At 42.5% G+C, this 20,103-nt stretch overlaps 1 protein-coding gene across 3 annotated transcripts in view; it reads right to left on the bottom strand.

Moving 5' to 3' along the window:
- Positions 1-20,103, bottom strand: part of LOC142020043 (SLAIN motif-containing protein-like) — an 86,336-nt gene that overhangs the window by 56,879 nt on the left and 9,354 nt on the right. The window lies entirely within an intron of this gene.

Below are 20,103 nucleotides of genomic sequence, written 5' to 3'. Positions count from 1 at the left end.
ATCTGCAATTGCGAAGTCATTTCGTCAGGCAGTGAAACGAAGCATGAGGTAGAAGTCGGACTCCTTTTTAGCAAAAAGAGCTAGAGGAGCATTGTTAGGATACAAGTCAGTGAGCACAAAATGATGGTAGTGAGATTCAAAGCAAAAATGGTTCAATATCTCAGTCTTTCATGTGCATGCACCCATGTCGGACAATACAGAGGAAGAGATTGAGCTATTCTATACAGATCTGACAGATGCTGGAAGAGATACCGAAGAGAGATGTGTTGATCATCGGAGGAGATTGGAACATGAAGGTTGGAACAGAGAACAAAGCTTGGGAGTGAGTCATGGGAAGGTCTGGATATGGAGAAAGAAATGAATGAGGCGAGAAACTATGAGTTTGCGCTATGGAGCATGAGATGGCTATCTGCAACAAGAGATTCCAAGAAAAAAGACTGTAGGAAGTGGATATGGATCGAATGACGGGAAGTGTAAGAACATGATAGATATGATCTCGATAAGAAGATGCGTAACATCAGCGCTGATCTTTCCAAGGAGCAGATACAGACTCGGACAACAGTCTAGTGATCGCAAACATCAAGATGAAGTTCAAGAGAATGTGTGAGACACAGTTTAAGGAAAGAAGAGACGTGGCAAGGCTAGGTGAGAAAGAAATAGGGAATGTGTACAGAACAGCACTCAGAGAAGATTAGGAATGTGGGTGCACAGAAAGACCTATATAAGAGAGTCGAAGGGATAGCCACGGCAATAAAAGAGGCAACTGAGCAGACCGTTCCAGAAGAAGAGAAGATCAATAAGAAGTGGATTACGCAGGAATCAATGAAATACACCGACTATGTAATATAGTATGGAAAGAAGGGAAGGCACATAAGGAATGGACAAGATTTGTGCTAGTGACAATACACAAGAAAGGAAGTGCTTTGGAGTGCAAGAAACACAGAATGATTGCCCTCAAAAGTCATTTAGGCCAGGTGCTGATGATGAGACTGACCAAAATACATTTCACCGATCGAAGAATATGTAGCGGACAAGCAAGCGGAATTCAGGAAAGACAGAAGTACCATACAGCAGGTATTGGCACTAATATTGATAGAGGAGAAAGCTTAATGAAAGAACAAGAACATTTACAATTACTTTGTCAATTTTCAGAAGGCATTTGACAGTATAGATGAGAAAGTGAGTTGGGCAGTGTTGGAGTTGTATGGAGTGGATAGAAGACTGACAGTTGTCGAAGGACATCAACGACAATGCGGAGGCAGCAGAGAGAACATGCAGAGTTGGAAAGTTGGTTTAGAATGAGTAGAGGTATGAGACAAGTAGATCCAATATCGCCGGGTATCTTCAGCATGCACCTAGAGAGATTTTTGGACAAAATCAAGGAAGACGTACAAACATTATCTGTGCACAGGATGAGAATTAACTTGAGGTTTGCAGATGATATAGTTATCACTGAAGAAGATGAAGAGAAGCTAGTGAGAACAGTGCAGGTACTAAACAAAGAAGAGACGCAGTACGAACTGATTATGAACATTGATAAAACAAGAACAGTTGTATCTGAAAATAAGGAAATGGGAAGGAAGATCAATGTACACAGGCTCAAGCTAGAGAACGAAGATAAGTTCATATATCTGGGGAGCAACATAATGTATGATCTAGACTGTAGGTTCCCAAACTGGGGGATGTGAAGGAATTCCGGGTGCAGGGGGTGGGTGCATGAAGAGACCCAGCCCCCCCCACCCCCCCATCAGTTCTCCCTACTTCAAGAAATAGTTTGTGCTGGTCTTACCTCCTGCAAAAATGGAAGTAAAGCCAGCTTCTTATGGTGTGCAGGGGGAAGTCCCAGAGCTGCATGCCAAAGCCAGCACCACAGGAAGTGCATAAACTGCTTCCCCTACCCAAACAACTAGCACAAAGCTGAGCTGTCCCCTCCCCTCGCCCAGACCCTCAGGAGTACCCTGCCCAGACCCCCACAAGTAGCCTGCCCTCCTGCCCATAGCCCACGAGTACCCTGCCCAGGGCCCCACCTGCCCTAGCCCCCACCTGCACCCTGCTCCTGGCCCCTACCTCCTGGCTAGACACCTATCCCCCAGCTTGCTCCTGTACCCTACTTGCCATCCAGATTCTGAATCCCATTCCTAACCCACTCACTGCCAGCCTTGTCACACACACTGGATCCCTCATTTTTGGCTTCACCTCAGAGTGTATAGGGGCCCACAAATTGTACTAATCCTGGAACCTCAGAAGAATTAATCTGGCCTGAGGCCTTGAAACTCAGTCATACCTAGCCTCCCTACACAGAGCTGGCGTGCCAGGGGAGGGAGGTGTTTCAGTTGTGGCCACATCAGGGGGGGCTTGGAGGGTTTTTTGTTGTTTTTGCATCTCACTTGTGTGGTCCATGACTTATTTTTCTGTGGGTCAGGGACCCCGACCCACCCCTCCCACAAACAGAGACAATGCTGAAACATTTGTGACGGGCATATTTTACTTAAAAATGAAGCCTGATGAACAAGCTCCCATCTGGCCACAGCATCATAACATTCCTGCAGCCCTCCACACACCTCAATCCTGAACCTATCATACACCAGAACTCTCCGTCCTGAGCCTCTTACATGCCCAGTCTTCTGCCACAACACTACCGCACAATCCACATACTGCAAACCAACGCCCTCAGCCCATCATACTCCCAACCCCACCTACACTGAGCCCCTCATACACTCCAGCCTGAACTCCTGCACCCTCAGATCCACAAGCCTGTTGCTTGCTCAGCACCTCAACTCTCCAGTCTCAACCCCCGTCCCTGAGCCAGCAGCCCCTTCTTCACCTCTTCCTGCACCCAAATTCCCTCCCAGAGCTTGCACCTTTCACACCTTACCACATCCAAATCCCTCATTCCCACTCCAGAGCCCGCACCTTTTGTCTCAACCCAGTGAGAGTGAGTAAGGACTAGGGACAGCAAATGATGAAGAGGAGGGGAATGGAGAGGGTGGAGCCTCAAGGAAGGGATGGGGTTTTGGGGCTTGCCCTGACATTTAAAAGGTGATCTTGGGTGTGAAAAGATTGGAGACTACTGCCTTTAAAATTTTTTAATTTTCAAATTTCATACCACAAAAATGCATTTTTTCCCCTTTTGATGCACCGGGGTACCAGCTGAATAAATGGGGGAGGTCGAAGAATGATATCAAAGGCAATGGAACTTTTTCAAACTTTCTAGCATGCTTGTGTGAGTGTTTGAGACTTTTCTATCAGGGAAGTAGGTAGCTGGCTTTGCACAGTTACTGGTGGTGGGGTATATATAAGGAAGTATGCATCAGGACATCATAGCAGTAGTAAATAAATGTTCGCAATAACTTATCGAAGTAACTTGCATCCACTAAATTTATTCTAAATCAGGAAAAATTTTATAGATTTTTTTTAATTAATATATTCTGGCAGCGATTAAGAAAAGGAAGTATGATGAAGACTACATTAAGTATGGCTTCACTGTTGCAGAAAAAAACAGAACTGATCATCCTCAATGCATAGCATGCCACATAGTTCTCAGCAATGACACATTGAGACCTAGTTGTTTTAAGCAACACTTGATGAAGAACCACAGTGCTTTGAAAGACAAACCAAAAGAGTTTATTTGCTGTTCAACTTCAAAATTAGAAACATAAAGCTGGACGCTAATGGAGCTTTTCTTCAAGCTTTGGCCAAGGCAGTAGAAGCGTCTTACGAGTGGTCATAGTTCATCACTAAAGCCAAAAAAAGTGCACATACAGCCAATCCTCAGGTTATGTGGGGGTTGCATTCCTGCAAACCCTCACGTAACTCAAAATTTTCACCAAGGGGGAGACGGGAACCAGGCTAGAGCTTGCAGGGGCTGGGAAACTGACCAGTCAATTAGCGCTGATCAGTTTCCTGGCTCCCAGAGTGGCAGGATGCCAGGAACAAGGGGGCAGCCTGATTCCCAGCTCCTCGCTGCTTGCGGCACCCAGGAAACTGACCTGCTCATGGCTGGCTGGTTTCCCAGTTCCCGCCAGCACAGGGCAGCCAGGAACCAGGCTGCTGCTTAGTTCCCAGCTCCTCTCCACTTGTGGACTGGGAAACTGACCAGCCCACCAGGGCTGGTCAGTGTCCTGACTGCTTCTCCCTGCCTTCCCCCAGCAGTGCAGCTGTTAGCCTGGCAATGGCGCCACTGGAAAAGGCAGGGAGAAGGGGTATTTAAGCTTGCCTGGCTGCCTGAAGCTAGGGGCAGCTAGGCAAGCTAAAAGCCTTCCCCCTGCCTTTTCCAGCGGTGCCACTGCCAGGCTAACAGCTGCACTGCTAGGGGAAGACAGGGAGAAGGAGCCGCAGAGCAGCTTCAGGTTGTGCTTAACTCACAATAAAGCGAGTTGGGCTAAACTTGAAGCTGTGTATTTCGAGAGAGTTTACTGTAACTGAAGAACCTCTTGTGAAGCCTTGCTTGTTGAAAGCAGCTGGTATCGTGCTTGATGTTGAAAGCAAAAACACTACTGAAATTGCGCTTTCCAACAATTCCGTGACACATTGCATTGGTGACCTGGTGAAAGATCTTTAACTTGAAATTGTGGAGGTAGTGTTGGCTTCCTGCCTCCCCCACTTTTTTTTTTTAAAGCAATTCAATGCAAAGATACCACTGATGTAGCACACTGCTGTCAGTTGCTTGTCTACATTTGATTCATTAACAATGGACTACGAAAGAACTGCTACCTTTTTTTTTTTGGGGGGGGGGGGGGGGCGGAAATAGACTTTCATGGGGGCAAACTGGTTGGTGTGTGCACAGACGGAGCTCCAGTGATGCTTGGCTCTCACTCTGGATTTGTAACATTGGCGAAAGAAAAAATCCAGCCATACCCACAACTCACTGCATCATACACAGACAAGTGTTGGCTGCTAAAACCCTTCCAGATGACCTATGTGACTCACTGAATTTGGTCAAAGTTGTCAATTTTGTGAAAAACTGCTTTAAATACAAGACTTTTTGCTGCTCCCTTTGCACCGATTTGGGAGCAGATCATAAATCTTGTTTCACATGGAGGTATGATGGCTTTCTAAAGGTAACGTACTTTCAAGATTATTCAAAGTGAAAGATGAAGTGGAAATTTTCCTCAAGCACCACAATAAAGACGACACTTATATCACACATTTACAGACCAAATGTTTCAACTTTCACTGGCATACCTCATGAACATTTTTGAATCTTTCAACAATCTCAATTTGAGGCTGCCAGGAAACAATGCTGCAAACATTATAGAACACCACAATGCCATCAAAGGGTTTATGGAAAAAAATCCAGCTTTGGAAACACTGAACACATTCTCAGATGCCTAACTTTTCATCTTTTCTGACATTTTCATCATTTGCTGAAAATGAAGGTTTCCAAGAACTTTGTAAAGAGGATGTGAAGAACAAAACTGTGTTTCACCTTGGTGATGAATTCATCTGCTATTTTCCAGACAACTTTTCTGGCAACCCCATTTATAAATTAGTAGGTAATACATTCACGTTGATGTTGGTTCATTGCCAGAAGTATTGCAAGAACAAGCACTAAAAATAAAATATGATTGAAATGCCAAAGAATTTCAAAAACTCAAGCACAGAGGAATTTTGGATAAATTATTTCCCAATATACTCAAAAGATGGAGAAGCGCTACATATTACTCTTCCATTTTTGTCAATGTACCTCTGTGGGAAAACTTTTCAAATTTAGCCACATTAAAAACAGACAAACAATATATGTTGTTCACTTCCATCTTTCAAACACAGGATTTCCCAACTCGAAGAAAATGCAGCATTCATCCTTTACATTACATCCATTTTCTTTCTGCTATTTCTGATGTTAATTTACATTTTTATTAAATTTTTGGGCCAAGAAAAATTATTTGTACTTATTTTTAATTTTACATAAAATTTCATACCAAGTTGTGTTTAAATTACAAATTGAATTTTGTGTTAAAATGTGGGTTGGATGATGGTAAAGAAGAGGTCGGGGGCATGAGGGTTTCTCAAAAATCAGACAGGGGCCATGATGCTGAAAAGTTTGGGAACCACTGATCTAGACCGTAAGAAGGAAATATTGACTAGAATAGTGAAAGCAAGAGCGAGTTTGAAGGCGATGGATAAGATTTGGAAAAGCAAAAAGTGATTAGCTTATGAACAAAGCTGAGCACATTGAAAATGTGTGTATTCAGCAGCATGCTGTACAGCTGAGAGACATGGATGATAACAAAAGATTCAAAGAATGTTGGCATTTGAGAAGAGTTGTTATAGAAAGATCCCGAGAATAGGCCTATTGTGTTAATTTCCTCTTGCTGCTAGAGCCTATCCAGGCTTGGATAACACCCATGCAATAGTCTCCCCCCACCGCCCATCAGCATCATATATAATCAATTATAACCTATTTTCTGGCAGGGCTCCACTGAGTCCTGATGGGCGAAGTGACTCTCCACCAGTGCTGTGTTTAATATACCCTCCTGCTTGCTTCACACACGGCGTCCAGACTTTGTTCCAATTACCAATAGTGAAAGAACATTTCTGATGAATATATTTAAGAACTTGCACTAGAAATTTAGCCCTAAACACAGTAGTAGTAGTAGTAGGCATCCTTCAGTCTGCATAGACTATGGATCGTGCCCTTTATAGTTTCAATTGAGGACTTCATTTACAGCGTCTACTGTGACTATGAAGACCCACACGAGAGTGACAGTCCTTGCTGCATCTCTTGCAGATGTGGTGGGTGTCTGGCAAGTCCTTAGTGTGCTTTCTGTGCGCTCGCTTCTCCTCTACTAGCTGTCTGATCCTCATCTCACCCTTCTGAAGGCCCTTGTGTAACCCCTGCCTCCATCTGCCGTGGTCATCTGCTAGTTCTTCCCAGTTGTCCAGCTCAATGTATACCTCTCTGAGGTCTCTCTTGCAGACATCTTTGTAGCGCAACTGGGGGCATCTGGGAGGTCTTTTGCCAGAGGCGAGCTCACCATACAGGATGTCTTTTGGAATCCTTCCATTATTCATCCTGTGGACGTGGCCAAGCCAGCGGAACTGACGCTGACGCTTGACGGTTACTCAAGATGATCCAGTCGTTCCACGAAGACATGAGAGGAACCATCCAATATGACAGCGCTTTATCGGATGCTTTCAGAATCAGGAGAGGTGTCAAACAAGGATGAGTGCTTGCTCCGACATTGTTCGGGATCTTCTTCTCACTCCTCCTGAAGCATGCCTTTGGATCTTCAACAGAGGGCATCTTGCTGCACACAAGATCTGATGGGAAACTGTTTAATCTTGCAAGGCTGAAAGCTAAGTCTACGGTGCGGGAAGTCCTCATCAGAAACATGCTGTTCGCAGACGATGCTGCTGTAGTGTCTCACACAGAAGACCAGCTTCAAAAACTGCTGGATCGGTTCTCCAAAGCGTGCAAGGACTTTGGGCTTACCATCAGCCTAAAGAAGACAAACTTACTCCATCAGGATGTTGCTGAATCCCCATCAATCAGCACTGACAACTATACGTTAGAGGTCGTCCATGAGTTCGTTTACCTCGGGTCCACCATCACTGACACCCTGTTGTTGGACACTGAGCTAAATAGGAGGATCGGAAAAGCGGCCACAACTCTGTCCAGACTCAGCAAGAGAGTGTGGAACAACAACAAGCTGTACACTCACACCAAAATGCAAGTCTACAGAGCCTGCATCCTCAGCACCCTCCTTTATGGCAGCGAGACTTGGACCCTGTATGCCCGCCAGGAAAAGAGGCTGAACATCTTCCACTTGCACTGCCTCAGGCGTATCCTTGGAATATCATGGAAGGACAGAGTGACCAACACCACCGTCCTCGAGCAAGCTGGAATCCCAACCATTCACAGCCCCAAACACAGATGGCGGCTTTCACCTCTAGTTGCTCATTCTGACATGGATTTCTGTAAAGTCATATAGTAACACATTTGAAAGCTTGGCTACAAATTTTAAAACGAGAGATTTTGGTCCACAGATACAAGAGTTGTTTTTGCCTCCTACATGGGAGCTGTTTGCTGGGGACAACGGGATTCAGAAACACACAGTACTACAAAGTCTGTACAGAGAAGAGCTACAATCAGGGAGTAAAGTTTTTAAATAATAAATGAAAAATAACAGGAAACTTGGCCACACCCATAAGTGGTCATCCAGCTAACTGGAATCATACCAGATTACAGATGCTACTGGATGAGAGTATGCCGGACTAAAGAGGTTCAGCCTGTAGCAGCTGTTAGCAGATCAGAACTAGAATATTTTAGACATTTGTAACTGTAAGGAAGGATTGAAAGGTTAAAGGAAATCCAACATGTTGTTCTCAAAAAAAAAAAAAAAAAAGTACCTTCCAAATTACACATGACTGAATGAGTTACAATACTCAATACAACAAAGACTGCTGCCTGTCTATAACCTTCTATAATTGTTTGAACGGAAAGCACTCATGAGAGCTATGTGCCCCCATTTGCTTCCCACCTGCACCAGTGTAAAAAAAGCATAATTCATGTGAAGACAGAGTTAAAACTTACCAAGATATAAATTGGAATTACAAGAATCAGATCTTACCATTTCAGAGAGACAAAGGCCAAAGGTCTTTGTAAAATACCAAAATAAAGTCATTGAGCTTTGAAATTCTCATACAGGATTTAAGTCACTCTACAGGTGTCGACACTCTCTAAAGTGAAAAAATAGCATTTCACAGGAATCAGATAATTCTGAGTTATTAGCTCTGGTTGCTAGAAATTCTCTTACAATATTTATTTTAAAATATTTACTGTATGCCTACATTTAAAAGCTACCAGAGATGTAATGCCCCATGACTTAGACCTCTGACAAATACTTCAGGTTTTGGGGTTCCAGAGTAAGTGGTATGATACACCACCGGGGTGGGGTGGGGGCACAAATTTTTAAGTCAGTTTAAGCAACAGGTATCACCTAAATTGGTATTTAAGTGGATACAAAAGTATTAAAAGGAAAAAAATGTCATTTAGGATCACATGCTCAAACAGACCTCATCCAACCTTTCCAAAAAAGGTAAAAAAAATGCCAGAATCATATCAGGGTTATGTGTCCTTGAAGCCAGCTCAGAGGTCCTATCTTCTTCATTCTTATTATATTGGAGGTGGGTATAGGGCAGGTAAAGCAGCTAGATAAGTGCCACTCACTGCAGTAACAAACAGAATTTGGCTCCAATAACTTTCAAGTTACCATTTTTGGTCTTGTCTTCCAGAAGGGAGAAAGAGCTCCCTGCCCAACTCCATGGCATCCTGACTGTTTCACTTTTACCTCCCTACTCTTCTCTGAACTACATCAACGCTTTTCTTGGGTTTTCATCCCATGTTCCAATGTCCACTTACATCACCATTCCCAAACAAGTAGAACATAACATTAGAAACATTTTGGTGAATTACGTGATTGCTATTCAGAATCTTGTGGGCAGCACAGAAATTTAATTTGCATCTTGTGAAATTCCACATTGGGATTGCTTGGTAGAAGTATAAGGAGGAAAAGGACAAGAACAAGTCTGTAAACTGATAGCCCTGCATCAATTCACATTTGGAAGATTTTTTTAAAAAAAGCAGCTTTTAATTCGAAAGAATTAACTCTGCTTTATACTCAGTAAAAGTGTCTTACTTGCTACCAGTGAGAGAAGTTAAGAATCCATTGTCATACTATCAGCTACACAGCTTTTCAAGTATAGGATGTTGGTGTCTGGTTTTGAACTCTCACCATTGTTAGGTTAACAAAATCCATAATTTTTTCAAACACAATCTTCGTAAATTAAATAGAATAACAAGATGACAGTAAACAAAACTACTTCTGTGCACTAAAACCCTTTTTCACAAAAACTTGTTTTGTTCACATTTCACATTTATGTTGACACTACAGTATGCAAGACTGAGCGCCCTAGAGACTCATCTTTTCTGAGTTACAACTCCACTCACAAAGGCTGAGAGAATAATGACACACACACAATCATGTTAACTAAGAACTCAAAAGTAAAACTACTAGCTGTACTATTTCGAACAACTTGCACCTGAGAAATACCTAAAGAGGAAATATGGTCAAACCTGCTGCATATGAAATTAAACCTGGTTTTGCTATTTTCCATTTTCACCTCACTGGGGAAAGGCTCAAGACTACCATAAAACAATTTCTCAAAATAAACTAAAATTACAGACTATTCATTTGGAACATCACCTAAACTAACCCAATCATTTCAGTGCTAATACAGTGTAGTCATAGCTGTGCTGGGACAAAGTGGGTCTTTACTGGTGAGAGAGAGTTTCTGAGCTTTACGCTTCTCAGACCTGAAGAAAAAAATCTGTGTGGTTCAAAAGCTTGTCTTTCTTACCAACAGAAAATCGGTCCAATAAAAATAATACCTCACAAAACTTTTTCCTCCAAACCCATGATAAGACAAATATGCTAGCCCCTCATGAATACTAGAAAATTTAGCTGCCAGTCATACAGTATTTCAGACAAATATAAAAAGTTATTTTAATATAGCTTTACAATAAAGGCATTCATATTATTTACACAGTTGTCAGAATGAAGAGGATTAAATGCTAAATCACATATCTGATACAAAGATGATGCATTAAACTTTATTTTTTTAGAAGAGTCTTGTGTAACAAGTTGAATTCTTGTTTTATCCTGACAAATCAAACAGCATTAAAGGGTAGCACAATATAATAAGCTTTGAAAAACTATACTGCAACTATTAAGACATATTGTAAAGATGCACAAAAAGATAACCAACACAAGAAACAGGGAGAGCCTTTGAATTAACAAGTATCCAAATACTAAGGATTATTAAACTACCAAAAAAAAAAAAAAAAATCTTATCCCAGCTTACATTACATTGTCACTTGAGAAAGCTTGTCCCATACTGAACTAGCTTTGCTATAGGACACATCTTCTGGAACCTTGCACTACTGATGTGAAGCTTAAATTTATGAAACATTTTCCCTGTAATGAAATGCCAAATAAAAATTAAACTTTGGTAATTAAAAAGTCCTTAATTATTACCTTTAAAAGTAGTAGCCATCCAGCTATGTATTGTTAATTTGATGCAAGGTGTGCACTCATTAATATGAGCTGAGTTGTATGTCTAAAGCTCCATACCTTAAATATATTTATTTATTCTTAAAGTAGTCTTTCCTACACAAGGCATTTTGAAATACGCGGCGCTATGAAGGAACACTTAATTGTGTACTAAATATAAAATACATGCTGTCTTATTCAAAAAGTTATTGATGGGATTCTTCCTGGTTCAATCCTATGCGTGAATAAATAATCAGATTTTAATCACAGTATTTTACATTTTTGGTAAGGCATCAGGAAGACAGATGAAAACATACACCAGTGCCTGATGCCTGAGGTACTGAATCTAAATTAAGAGGAAAATGAGAGTCAATGACATCCAAATAACAAAATCTCTGAAATATGCAGTGAAATAGACCGCTCACCGTTCAGTCTCATCCAAAAATTATATTTTAAGATCCCAGATTAAAAAAGGGAAAGTGCACTGCATGTTTTTTTTAAAGTGGATGGGAACACTTAACTTTCAGAAAGACCCAGTATGACTATTCCTTAGTCTCTAGGCCAGAAATATATTTGTCCAATTGAAGTCTATAAATTTTAACACTAAAGTGGGAATGCTTTTCAAAAAATGATTCAAAATTGTTTTGAAGTCTGCTAGTATTACACAGACATGTAATAGACTGTCAATAATTTGAATTGCAAACAGCAAACCTGAATTGTTAAGATATATGCTTAGTTTTTGGCATTTCTCCCGCAGCAGTACTTAATTCAGTGCATGGGTTACATCCGTTAAGCTGATCTAGGGGTTTTTAAGATGCAGACTGATGGATTAGGAGAGACCAGACCCATAACAACATTTACTGAATAGATTAATACATAAAATGTGCACATCTAAAGTGTTCACGGGATATTTACATATTCTAATAAGCATGTAAAACTCAGTATGTAGATCCCACAGTTATCTGTTTCCAAAACCAAGTGTTTGCCCTTCCTGTGGCTACGGAAAAGTTATCATAGCTGGGACTTAAAACGTTGCCTTATACTGTATAATCTTCCAGCTAGTTGCCAAGATGACTGCAATTTCCAACAGTCATGTTTACCGTTGTACATAGAGAGAGAGATTCTGTGCCACACGTTCAGGTTATTACAGAAACCTCTTTGGACTGCAGTGAAAGGGTGAATTCCACCTGTTAAAAATAACGTCTTACTACTTGTTTAAGCATCTTTTCCCTCCCTAGCCTCACTCTACTTTGTCCAATAATAAATTATGGTGCAGCTTTTCCCTCTGATATTCCCAGTGTTTTCCTTCCTTCTTTCTATCCATTTCCCATCCACCTCTTCATCTCTTACAATCTTCCATCCCCAAAGCCAGTTCACTTACCAGCTCTCACACTCACCCCCACAGCAGAAATAGGCTCAATAGAAAATCTGCCAGACCACAAGTTTTGTAGTTCTCAATCAAGTTTCCTGACTGTTCATTTACAAAACAGCAATTTAAAAATCAATCCATTATTTTACTTTATAAAACTAGATATAAAAATAGTAAGGAATGACGAAAAAAGGTTGGATTGAGCAGCTGTGGAAGAAACACAGATGATGATGAGATGTGTTCTAGCTACATACATCTAGTTAATTCTTTTTTTTGTAAATTGCTTTTATACACAGTAAATACAGAAACTGACATTAAGAGCAATGAAAGGAAGCAGTCCAACAATCCTTCAACAAGTAGAAGCCAATAACTGCTACTGTCTAAATGTGTTCACAAAGTTATTTGCAAATTGGATAACATGCATGGCAGGAAGCCTGCTTTCTTGTAGACCAGGGATTCCCAATCTATGGGTCAGCACTAGATTGTTCTAAGGGTTGCTGATTGGGTGGCGCCAAACTGCATGTGGCTCATTAAGGAGCCATTTGCAGCTCCCACTGCTCACTCCTCCAGCTCCCAGTCCCTGCCCTCCTGAAATGGAACTCAATTTAATTGGTTTAAGGGCCGGCAGGAGGGAGCTAGCCATTAAACCAACTAAACTGAGTTCTATTTCAGTGCAGCAGGGCAAGGAAATGTCCGCACTGCAGGTGGGAGAAGGGAGGAGGAGGGCTGGAGGGAGCCATGGAGAGGAGGTGGCAGCAGCAGCACTTGTGAGGGTGGTTTGGGGCTGCGAGGGGTTTTAGCCTGGGGGTGGAGGGGTGAATCAAGATTTATTTAAAAAAAAAATCCAAGGGAAAATCTTACTCCCCGGTTTTGAATTACTGAATTATCAAAATGGGTCGCTGCTTCAAAAAAAGGTTGGGAACAGCTGTTGTAGACTAACTACTTCTGGTACAAGCTGACATACTGTTTTGAGTAGCTGTTTAAAAGAGATAAAGAGATGTAAGAAAATGAAAACGAAGTCAAGCTACAGACTTCAAAATTATTCAAAGTGAAGGCTGTTAAATTTCACATAGTAACTCATGTCTGAGCAGTGTGTATAATAGGGGGTCTCTGATCAATGTGATGCTATTTTTGACTACACAACTGGTCTAGAAAATGGGAGGGACGGCTACCTCAGTATTTCAATCTAATCCTGCATAATGACATCTGTAGGCCTGGACCCTTGTTAAGTTAAGAGAATAAATTCAGAATAAAGTTGAAGTCAAGAATAAATTTAATATTCCATTTCTGATTTTTTAAGAGCAGCCTAACTGAAGACTGCATAAAACTTTTCAGGATTTAAATTTCCAAAACCAACATTAACTCTTTCCTCTCTTTACTCCATCTTCATATTGGCTCTGAACTTGCAAGTATCTACGTGTTTAGCAACCTCACATCCTAGGCCTTAGAAATGGCTAGAAAAAATATTTAAAAAGTTGACTGAAGAAGTCATAAGTCTCAAACCAAAAATGTCTGACAAAATAATCTTTCTAAAGACAAAATTCCTCTGGTTTGAATCATTACAACATTAGGTCAAGAAGAGATTTTTAAGAAAGATAGGTCCAAATCAGAAGCTACCTTACCAAAAAATAGATCTTCAAACTCCCACTGATGATGCAGAAAGCCAAACTGATATTTGTGTACCGTTAATACAAACTTAAACGAAGAAAAATTATTTGGCACTTTCTGGCTATTTATTATAGGCAAGGCTGGAAGCACTGCCTATTAAAGTTGCTCCACACTTCCTATTGGAAGACTATATTTACCTGTTTATAACTTTGTCTGACTTCTGCCTTTAAGCTGAATTTTTTCACCTGGATGTCAGGCAAGCCAAATTTTTCTGGAAAGTTTCAGTTAAAATGGTTCAGCCATTTCGAAGAAGAAGACTAGTGAAAGATTCATTTTGCACCCCATTTTAAACAATTTATGAGAGCTTTTCTCTTGAAATGCTCTATTACCCCTATGCTTTGGAGAAGGGACTTGACATTTGGGGGGTGCTAACCTTTGTGTGAAAGATGTATCTTTGGTTATTCTCAGGAAAAGAAATGCAAATTAAAAGCCTTATAAAACGAAGCGATGAGGGGGGAAGTTACAAGTTGCAAGTGCTCTGCAGAAACTGATTTTTAGCTGCTAATAATTCCAAAGATTTCATCCCCTCACAACTCCCATATTGTGAGTACACTACATATGGACCATCCCTAGAGAGCAACTGAGTATGCACTGGCCATGGGCCACAGGGGATCAGGACATTCACCTGTAATAGCCACTCTAAACTCAGACACTTGAACTGAGTTCAGAAACCCTTCTACTGTCCCCTCAACCTCCTAGCTGGCATCCAAGCAGCATAGAAAAATACGTAAGCTAATTCAAATACACAGATGAAAAGCCAGTTCAAAAGGAGGAAAATACATGGATTCACCAACGGCAAGTCATGCCTGACAAATCTGGTTAGCTTCTATGATGAGGTAATTGGTTCTGGGGACATAGGGAAGTCAATGGATGTGATATAACTTGACTTTAGCAAAGCTTTTGATACAGTCTCCCACAAACGTTCTTGCCCATAAGTTAAGGAAGTATGGATTGGACAAATGGACTAAGATGGATAGAAAACTGGGTAGACGGTTGGGCCCAAGGGCTCAACGTCTGGTTGGCAGTTTCAAGTGGGGTGCCCCAAGGACTCAGGGCCGATATAGTTCAACATCTTTATTAATGGCCTGAATAAGGAGATAGATTGCACCCTCAGCAAACTTGAATGACACTAAGCTGTGGGAAAGGTAGGGACAGGGTCCAGGGTGACCTAAATAAATTGGAGGATTGGGCCAAAAGAAATGTGATGAGGTTCAAAAAGAAGGAGTGCAGAGTCCTGCATGTGGCATGGAAGAATCTCAAGCATTATGACAGCCTGGGTGCAGACTAGCAAAACAGCAGTGCAGCAGAGAAGGACCTGGGGATTGTGGTGGATGAGAAACTGGAGATGAGTCAACAGTATCTCCTTATAACCAAGAAGGCTAATGGCATATTGGGGTGCATTAGGAGAAGCATTTCCAACATATCTAGAGAAGTTCTTATTCCCCTCTATTTGGCACTGGTGAGGCCTCATCTAGAGTACTGTGTCCAGTTCTAGCCACACACACCCCCCCAACAGAAAGGGCGTGAATGAATTGGAGTAGGTCCAGCAGAGGGCAATGAAAATGATTAGAGGGCTGGAGCACATGACCTATGAAGGGAGGCTGAGGGACTTGGCCTTTTTTACTTTGCAGAAGAGAAGAGTAAGGGGCAATTTGATAGCAGCCTTCAACTTCCTAAAGAGGATGGAGAGAGACTGTTCTCAGTAGTGACAGATGGCAGAACAAGGAGCGATGATCTGAAGTTACAGAGGGAGAGGTGTAGGTTAGATATTAGGAAAAACTATTTCACAAGAAGGGTAGTGAAGCACTGGAATGTTTTACCTAAAGAGGTGGTGGAATCTCATCCCAAGAGGTTTTTAAGTCCCAGCTTGACAAAATCCTGAAAGAGATGCTTTAGTAGGGGATGATCCCGCGTTATACAGGTGCGTGGACTAGATGACCTCCTAAGGTCCCTTCCAGACCTAAAATTCTATGATTCTATAAAATTTTTGATGAGACTTTTTAATTGAATAGGAGTTTGGACAGGGCAGACTACCACTGTTAAGTTAAGGCTCTGGGAAGAGCAGAAGACTAAAACTAGGACCCTGTAAGGGGGGAGAGGGCACAAGAAAGGAAGAAAGATAAGGAGGTGAGGAAAGAACTGATAAAGAGCAGGGATATGGAGGGCGAAAATGAGGCTGGCTGAGTTAAGAGATTGGACTAATGAGGAACCCAGGCAAAGAGACAGAGTCTATGTGGTTGGAGGAGAAGACAGGTTAGATAACGAGCCATGAGGGAACTGGAACTCAGACCAAGGGGGCAAGAAGGTGGTCTAGGATGAGAAGTCACATGGGTAGAGAGGAGGATGGCAAGAACAAGAAAATGACAAGGTGCCAGGAGTGGAGAAGAGACAGGACTAGTACAAGGAAAGTTTGAAGAGGACAGACCAGAAACAGGCCCTAATACAGCACAATCCCTTCCAGAGTTTGGAATGGAGCTTGAATACCATGATTACACTTCAGTCAACAGCTATCTGTGAAACCCATGAGCAAAATGTCATCTTCCTCTTGTGCTGTTCTTCATAAAGCATTATCACCTACTATTGCTATCATTATTCCACTATCCCAAGTAATGGAGATCTGTGTGGTACAGCTAATGGTTCCAACCCTACTAATGAACCACGAGGAAGTAAACAGAATACTAAAAGAACCTGAAGGTTGTAGAGTCAAGCACTCAAAAGATAGGAAATGTCAGGATTAAAGTTGCCTGTGCAATCTTGATTTGGCTCCCTTGTGACATAGATTAGGATGTATCATTAATCACATGACCAAGCACTTTTCGCACAGGACCCCTCCCTCATTTAGTGGGCATGATGGGTAATATTCACTTAAACAGCTAATTGGTATTTTGTTCCACAATCATTATTCATGTCTTAGTTACTGTACACTATTCAAAGCCGGCCCTGCTGCAAAGGCAAATTATTAACTTCCTCATGGACAGGGGATGGCAATCAAAACAGCATAAAGAGACATTTTTTCCAATTCAATTGTAAAAACCAAAACAAAAACAGCAATTCAAGAGCCCAATGCACCTGAATACAGGACAGTCCTTAACAAATAACGTCATACCATACTTTTGGTAACCCCTATTTTGAGAACAGTGCACACACAATGATTTGTAATGAAAAGTTACTCACTTGCGTTGTAACAATGGTTCTTTGAGATGTGCCCTCGTGGGTGCTCCACATCAGGTGTTGGGCTCACCCTGGTGCCGCAGCTCAGAGATTTCAAGCTGTAGATCATTGAATCACACACGAGCAGGAGTGCGCCGGGCCTTTCATGCGCTTTCGGTCATATGCGCGATCTGGTCTATGTCTGTCCCCTGAAAAACTGCCTCAAATGCATCTGAAAAACATAAAGCAGAACTCCGAAGCAGGGAGGAATGGGTGGGTAGTGGAGCACCCACAGGGACACACCTCAAAGAACCATCGTTACCACACAAGTGAGTAACTTCTCTCTCTTCTTCAAGTGGTCCCCGTGGGTGCGCCACATCAGGTGGCTACACAGCAGTGACCCCAAAACATGGATGTGGGTACCGAAGTTATGCGTAGCTTGCCCTGACAGGACCGCTGCCTGAAGGCATGTATCTTCTTCCGTATGCCAATGGATCACAATGTTTGGTGAATGTGTCATAGGACGACCACATTGCTGCTCTGCAAATGTCTTTCAAGGAAATTCCTCTGAAAAAGGTTTGCAAAGGTAATGGTTGAGAGCCTGTAAGTCCAATACTGATCTCCAACACCTTATCTTCTTTTCTGTGAGGTAACAACAGGAATAGAACCCTTTTTCCTTGAATTTGTCTGGAAATCTCTCCACAGCTCCTATGGATAGGCGACTGCCCACATTTTAAAATAGTCTTTCGAGGGGGTCCCTGGAGAAGGACTGGGTGTAGGGGTTGGTTGGTGGTAGGGTGTGGAATGGGATGATGTATCCCGCAGAGATGATTTCTAGCACCCATTTGTCTGTGGTAATGTTCTTCCACTGCTGATAAAATGGTCTGAGGTGGTGGTGAAACAGGTGGTGAGATGCTTGTTGGCGCTGGACGATGAGTGGGTCGCAGTCCTCGATGTGGTAGTCAAACCTGTTGCCTAGCTGTTTGCACCGCATGGTTGTGGCCTTGTTGGGTTCTGCGCCTGAGTGGTCTTTGCTGTTGTTGATGCCCTGGATCATAGCCATGCCAGTGATATTGTGGCCACTGAGGCTGGTAAGTGTAACAGCACTGATATGGTTAGTACCTCTTCCTCTTATATGGCATGGGGGGGAGGGGGAGAGAGAGAGGAGGGTAATACATACCCAGTGTTCTCAATGAGGTTCGAGTCTTTACTAGAGTGCAGAATCGTATCTGTGGATTCAGCAAATAACTGACTTATCAAAGGGGAGGTCTTCCACCTCTGTCTGTAACTCCTTGGGAACACCAGACATTTATAGCCCAGATACTCGTCTCATTACCACCGCAGTGGCAGTTGATCATGCTGCTGTATCTGCAACATCAAGCACGATTTGGACTCCTGTACGGGAGGCAGCATATCCTTCCTGTACTCTTGATTTTAGAATGGGTTTCTTATTGTCAGGGAGATAGTCCATTAGGGATGTGAGTTTTGTACAGTTATTAAAGTTATGATTCGAAAGGTGTGCAGCATAGTTAGCCATATGTAATAAGGTGGAAGATGAGTACACCTTTCACCCGAACAGGCCAAGTCTCTTAGCCTCTTTGTCAGACACTGTGGACTTATATTGTGGCATCTTCAATCTCTGTTGGGAAGATTCTACCACAAGAGAATTTGGTTGGAGGTAACTGAACAGAAATTCCATTCCCATCGAGGGGACAAAATACTTTTTGTCCACTCTCTTGTTGGTTGGTGGGATGGAGACAGGAGTTTGCAAAATATTGGTAGCAGCCTCTGCAATAGTGTCATCCAACGGAATGGCTATCTTGGATGACATTGGGGGCCTTACGTTCTTGAGGAGCCTATGCTGCTTTTCCTGCACCTCCACAACCTCTACATCCTATGATTGAGCAGCCACCTTGAAAAGTTCCTGGAATTGCCTAAGATCATCTGGAGGGGATATATCACCTGGAACAACTGTCTCGTCCGGAGACGACGAAGCAGCATCAGTTTGGTAGGCCTCTATTTGTTCTTAGACCACTTCTTGTAATTTGCTCTCCTGTGTGTTCTGAAGGGGCATCAATAGCTGGTTCCAAATGTTCTCTTGAAGAAGAGAAACAGTGTCCCTTTGGAGGGGGAGATGAAGATTGTCTATATGAGGGGCACGAGCCTGGAAATTTGTCTCTGGATCTGGAAGAGTAACGGCCCCAGGGATATCTTTCTCTATAGGGTGAGTATGGATAATAGCAAAGGCATGATCCCGGAGAGGAAGATTGGGATTGCAAATGTTGTCTACAGGTGTGATGGTAAAAGGAGTATAGTAAGTGAAACTGCCTTGATGACAGAGAAGGAGGCAGGGATACCTGAGGGGAATATTCCCGCAGTTGGCGCGATTGCTGAGAAGCAGGCAAGGGGTGCCTGAGCCAAGAGGAAGGAGGTCTTAGGAAGAGAGATGGAGGTGTCAAAGGCCACTCTGGTATGAATGGTTCTGGAGGAGAGCTTGGAGATAGAAATGATGACATAATGACCAAGTCTGAAGAAGGGCTATGGTAGGGTGTTTTGGAGTATGCTTTCCTTGGTCCTTGAGCTAACTAGACTGATGATGATATGGCTGGTATCATGCTTGGTGCCAAAGGCCTTGGTGTGGAGTCTGACGGTGCCATTGGTTTTGTTGGTGTCGGTGTGTACCCTGGTTCCAAAGCTTTCAGTTCCGTGCACACGGAGGTCTTCGGTGCCTTGGGTCTGTGTCCTGGTGTCTCCAGTTCCAATGTTGTTCTCTGTGCCGGGGATGGTTGTCTCACTGACGTAGCCTCCAGCCCTGGTCATTTAGAGACATGCGGGCTCTTCGGTTCTGATGTGTGTCTGTGC

Source organism: Carettochelys insculpta, chromosome 13 (assembly GCF_033958435.1).
Source record: "Carettochelys insculpta isolate YL-2023 chromosome 13, ASM3395843v1, whole genome shotgun sequence".
NCBI classification, from domain to species: Eukaryota; Metazoa; Chordata; order Testudines; family Carettochelyidae; genus Carettochelys; species Carettochelys insculpta.
This window is presented reverse-complemented; position numbering and strand designations above follow the sequence as displayed.